Source organism: Corythoichthys intestinalis, chromosome 13, assembly GCF_030265065.1.
Source record: "Corythoichthys intestinalis isolate RoL2023-P3 chromosome 13, ASM3026506v1, whole genome shotgun sequence".
Taxonomy (NCBI): Eukaryota; Metazoa; Chordata; class Actinopteri; order Syngnathiformes; family Syngnathidae; genus Corythoichthys; species Corythoichthys intestinalis.
Window position 1 is genome coordinate 24,458,179 of NC_080407.1, and position 6,222 is coordinate 24,464,400.

Consider the following 6,222-nt stretch of genomic DNA (forward strand, 5'->3'; position numbering starts at 1 on the left):
AGAAAAACCTTCCACCTTGGCCAGTCTTATCTTTTACATTTCCGACCAGGATTGCATGAGGGGAAAGACTCCGGCCTTATCACACGTAAAGCCCGCCTAGTTCGAAAAAATAAAAAACAGCCCAAATTACAACTTTCAAGATAAAAATTTATTTTTCTGTCATACAAGTCAGTCTACATTTTGACATTATTCGGGGGGATTGTAGCGTTATCATTTCACCGATAAGGATCCTGGGAAGTGTAGTTCTTCAAAGAAATCATTCAGTGCGGTCAGCACCGCCCTCTGGAAGAAGCAGGGATGAAATCGAACAATTGTATTTTCATTCACATTTAACGGTCTATTTATTCATGATTAAACATCTAAATTCAATGTTTGTCAACACAAAACACTGTAGAAGTACAACTTAGGCAGTACTTTACAATAGGGGTCCCTTAAAGAGCATACGACACGAGAAAAAAAGTCTTAAATGGCATTATTATGTGAATTAGAATCATATTTTGAGACGATTCGACTATATACAACAATTTAGCAAAGCGCAGATGACGAGAAATTAGTCTTTTAATCTGCCGGTTAGCCACGCCTACCATTATAGGGCTTTAGCGTCCCCAACAGGTGGATGACGTCAGCGGTAGACTGGGTTCATCGGTTTTACTATTCAGCTCATTCCGGGGGAATTATTCAGAACGAGGAAAACGCGACGAAGAGAGCCACAAAATGTCATTGTTTCAGTCTCTCTACTCCAATATTTTTACAGGATACTCTTTTTATCCAAGTATTTTTCCCCAATAGCTGTATAAATGGCTTGAGAAGGACCAGTCAGCCCGTCGAGGGGGAACTATTCACAACGAGGAAAACGCGCCGAAGAGAGCGGCAAAATGTCATTGTTTCTGTCTCTTTACTTCAATATTTTTACAGGATATTCTTTTTATCCATTATTTTCCCCATTTGCTAAATAAATGGCATGGTCATGACAAATAACATAAGTCTTGTGTTGAATGGAATATGAAATAATAAAAATGCATTTATTCAGGACGACATGGCAAAATTACGCAGTAATGGTCAAAACTGTCGACTTCACCCTTACTGTCGCACCTCCCGAACGATATTTTATGACACCTAAATCGGACATATGTCATTTCCCTTCCCCGGCTTCGGAGAATGTAAACAAACCAGAAGGCGTGACAGCTAGCCGACATGCTAACCCGAACCGAGTGATGTTTCAAAGTCTTCGAAGCGGAAAATCACACATAACTAGCCTGGATTATATGACATGACGACCCGGTTGTCGATTGTCTTCGCGGATCCGCAAACCGGCCGGTGGAGAGCAATTTACAGTTCATTCCCCGAAGGAGGGTGGCTGGAGATGTTGTGCAGCTAACGTGCTGCTAATGAGCATGAGGAGAGCTTTTTACATGCCTATCAATGATCAAACGTAAGTAGTCCTTTATTTAAAGGAACTTTGTAGTGTTTACTTTGTAATCGCTGTATTCGTATTTGACATAATACAAAACAAGATGTTTACTCATTTCCTCATAAGTCCAATGGTCCCACAGTAAATATCCACAGTGAATGGGAACCTTTTGAAACTCCAAAAAGGCGCACACGTCATTACTCCTGCAATACTGTGGTCATTTTGTTAGGAACTAAAATTATACAACATAAAATATAGAAAATAAATGAATACTACATCACATTTGTAAAACATAAATACATAATAAAAAAAATGATAGCCCATATACATAAACTAAATGGAAATGAGTTAAAACACCTGTAATTAAATAATAAGAATAATACAAAAATCCTGCTTACACAATTAAATTTATTAATTTCTGCGTGGCACTTTAACTTGAGAAAACTCATCAATAAAGCTTCAATAAAATGTTCATAATAAGAAAAAAAAAAAGATACATTGAAGCATTTCATTTGTTAAAAACTTTGTCATTGGGATTGCTTTTGTGGTGTCCACCACCTTTTGACAGAAATCACCTAGGGAACTTATGTGGGGCATGTTGTGTTCCGGGAGGAAACTATATTTTGCTGTGCGCATTTCCGGCAACAGATATTTGGGCTCTTGTAGAAGAGCTTTCTGAGCCATTGTCTCAATGGCGGGCTGCAGGCTGTTTTTTGGAGGGAGGAAGTGGGAACCAATCCTTGTAAAAAGGTCAAGCAAGTTGTCATCATCACTTTCCTCCATTGTGCCCTGAAGGCATCATCAATTTCCTCCATTGTGCCCTGAGGGTACTTCTCAACAGCTGATCTCTCTATGGGAGGAAGGTAGTTAAGAAATGATGAAATTCGAGCATCTACATCAACTGAGTCAATGCCATGGATGCAAGCTATGATGAAAGCCTTCGAGAGCCTCACAGGAATGACACCATGCTCGAACAATCCTTTGACCCAGATCTGCCGGACTGCTTGCCATTCAGCCTCACAGAAATCTGGCCTCAACCTTGGAACTCAGTTTCCCCTTCACAGTGTTCAAGAAACTTCCCAAAATGCAATGCAAACCTCTCATGACACTCCGGCATCATCAACAGAGCTTTCATTGACTAAATTAAATGTTAGATTGAACTTCATTATGCAACTGTCCATAAACACAGACAGCAGATCATCAACCTTAATCCTACAAATGGATGCATGTCGTGTGCACTCTGGATTTCTTTGGTTTTCAGGTGAGGTTGACGGAGACAGATGGCTGTCTAAATCTGAGGGGAAATCTTGCGGTGAAAGATTCCGCCCGCTCTCCTGTAAGAATAAAACATTCAGGCCAAACTTTGCTTAACTAATTAAGCAGATGCAAAATGTTTACCACATTAGTGTGAAGCCCTATAGAATACACCCCTACATTTAAAAAAATAAATTTTGAAGTGTGAATTTCAGAGTACAGGTGTTGGTCAAAATATTAGAATATCATGAAACATTTCATGTCACTGATTCCATTCAAAAACAAACTTGTGTATTATATTCATTTATTACACAGAGTGATGTGTATCAAGTGATTACTTATTTTATTTTGATTATAACTTTCAAATAATAAAAACTACAAATTGAGTATCTCAGAATATTAGAATATTGTGAAAAGGTTAAATATGAAAGACACCTACTGATCTTAAAACAGCTGCAAATACCTTTAATTGGTCTCTCAGTCTATAGTTCTGCAGGCTATGCAACCATGGGGAAGATTCAGGCATGGCTGTTGTCCATCAGACAACTATTGACCCCTTGCACAAGAAGGGCAAGACACAAAATGTCATTGCCAGAAAGGCTGCCTGTTCATAGAGCTCTGTGTCCAGGTACATCAACAGACAAGCTAAGGGAAGGAAAAGATGTGGTAGAAAAATGTGGATAAACAATAGGAACAGCCTCACAAAGATTCACAAAGAGTGCATTGCAGCTGGAGTTAGTGCTTCAAGTACCACCACACACAGAAGTACGATGGAAAATTAGTACAACTGAGTATTAGGGCCAAATAAAGAGGGGAAAAAAGGACTACGAGATTCAAGCCGTACTGTTACTATGAGAAAAAAAAAAGTCGTACCATTACTACGAGAACTATTATGTAGGGGCAATGTAGCTGAACAAACTGCTTACTTTACATGCAGCGGGGAGAACAAGTACCGTAATTTTCGGACTATAAGCCGCTACTTTTTTTCTTCATTTGGAATTCTGCGGCTTATAGTCCAGTGCGGCTTATTTGTTGATTTATTTGGGTTCATAAGACCTTCATGATTATGACATGACACTATCATTGGCATTACTGAATGCTTATGACAGATGTCATTAATAGAAGTCACAGAGAATTCTGGAGCATGGATATTTGTATTGGGAAAGGCCAAATTGACCTCAGCTGGGCATTCTAGAGATAATTATTAAGGGTCATCCGCAAAACTCCATTTATGTCCAGCTCGGATCTTTTACATCCATTCAAAAGTGAGATAATTTGCCCAATAACACTAAATGACATCTGTTATAAGCACACATTAATGCTCATGACAGTCTTATGTCATAATCATGATTGTCTAATGACAGTCTTATGGCACCACTGTCAAATAAAGTGTTACCAAATTCCATAACTAGCAATTAATGAAACAACTGGAACAGTAACTGAAGAAATAATTAGCACAGAACATGAATTGAAATTGTAATTTATATCGGCAGCGCTGCAATGCATGCAAGGAGGCATGTTGGACAACAAGAGTGTTGACAGCAGGTGGTCGCAGAGGTTGACTGTCTTCCCCAAAGGAGCAGTGATGGCCAAATAAGGTTTCTTGAAGCAATGAAGCTTTCAAGCGAATTGGTTCAAAGTTACATGTTGGATCATTTGGTCTTATGACAGTCTTATGATGCATCTGTCAAATAAAGTGTTACCGGTTAATATCTTTTGGTGTAAATATCCCATAATACAGGACAGCTGCGGCTTATAATCCAGTGCGGTTTATCTATGAACAAATGCTGTTTTCGGGTCAAATTTGGTGGGTGGCGGCTTATAATCAGGTGTGCCTTATAGTGCAAAAATTACGGTATTTGATACACTGCCAATGGGTTAGCATTGGCAGTGTATCAAATACTTGTGCTTCACCTCCATTGAAACCCACAATATTGAAGCATCTTGTCCTTTAGAATCTTGTTTTACAAATAGGGAAATCTTTAATATTATGGCTCATATACATAAAATTATAATCAATAAAAGTATTTATACGAATTATGATTACTATTCTTCATCTTTGGAGTCTGCTTCATAGATGAGGAACTCCTTTATCCTTTGGCTCATCTCCATCAAATTATAATCAATAGAAGTATTTATACTAGTGCTGTCAAAATTATCGCGTTAACGGGCGTTAATTAATTTTTTAAATTAATCACGTTAAAATATTTGACGCAATTAACGCACTTGCCCAGCTCAGACAGATTTAAATGACAGAGGAGTGAAAGGCCCACTTGTTAATTGTGTTTTGCGGAGTTTTGCTGCCCTCTGCTGGCGCTTGGGTGCGACTGATTTTATAGTGTAAGTAATTATTGCCATCAACAATGGCGGGCTACTAGTTTATTTTTTGATTGAAAAATGTACAAATTTTATTAAAACGAAAACATTAAGAGGGGTTTTAATATAAAATTTCTATAACTTGTACTAACATTTTTCATAAAGAACTACAAGTCTTTCTATCCATGGATCACTTTAACAGAATTTTAATAATGTTAATGCCATCTTGTTGATTTATTGTTATAATAAACAAATACAGTCCTTATGTACCGCATGTGTAATATATATATCCATCTTGCGTCTTATCTTTCCATTCCAACAATAATTTACAGAAAAATATGGCATATTATATAGATAGTTTGAATTGCGATGAATTGCGATTAATTACGATTAATTTTTCAGCTGTAATTAACTCGATTAAAAATTTTAATCGTTTGACAGCCCTAATTTATACTAATGCTTTGTCATAGCCCCCAGCGAAGGTCCATGTACTTGAAAGTGCGTAGCGTCTTATTCAGTTACATTATCCCTATGTAATAACATTACATTGCATTTTTTGTTACACTTAACGATGCATGCTATAACCTAATTTACATTACAGACACAACAGTAGCAGCAACAAACAGTATGAGGTGTCCATATCCATGCTGCTGTTTTGACATCGATAATGTTGACAGTGTGAATACGCATCGTCTGTTTTCATGCGCGTAATATCCACGTGTGGGAAATCTTGACCACAACAACCGTTCCAAGTCGTCCTCCATGTTGTCCTGCTGCAACTTCCAAAACTCTAATTGACCTGGAGGCACAATTAGCTTCCAAGATTTTGTGTGTGTGTGTGCGTGCTTCGATGTTAACTTTTTTTCCCCCCAAGATTAATTACTTCGATATAATTATGTTTTGTTTTTTTTTTTGCTTTGACTTCTAATTTTTTTTCTATTCCATGTTTTTTTTTTTCCCGGATTTGACAGAAAAAAATCTTTCGTGTCCTCTAAGGGGCACTTTTTTTTTTTTTTTACATCAACCTTTTTTTTTTCTTCTTCCATGTCCCATTAGTGGCTCCGTAATTCTATACTATACTTATAATAACAGTTCATGTAGATGAAGTTGTGCTGAAACAAAAAAAATGTTTACAAAACAAAATTAAACAGATCTATAAATACCATTATTAAAAAAATCTGACATTGTAAGCAGTTACTCACAATTTCGTTTCAACGAATACTAGGATAAAATATGAAAAG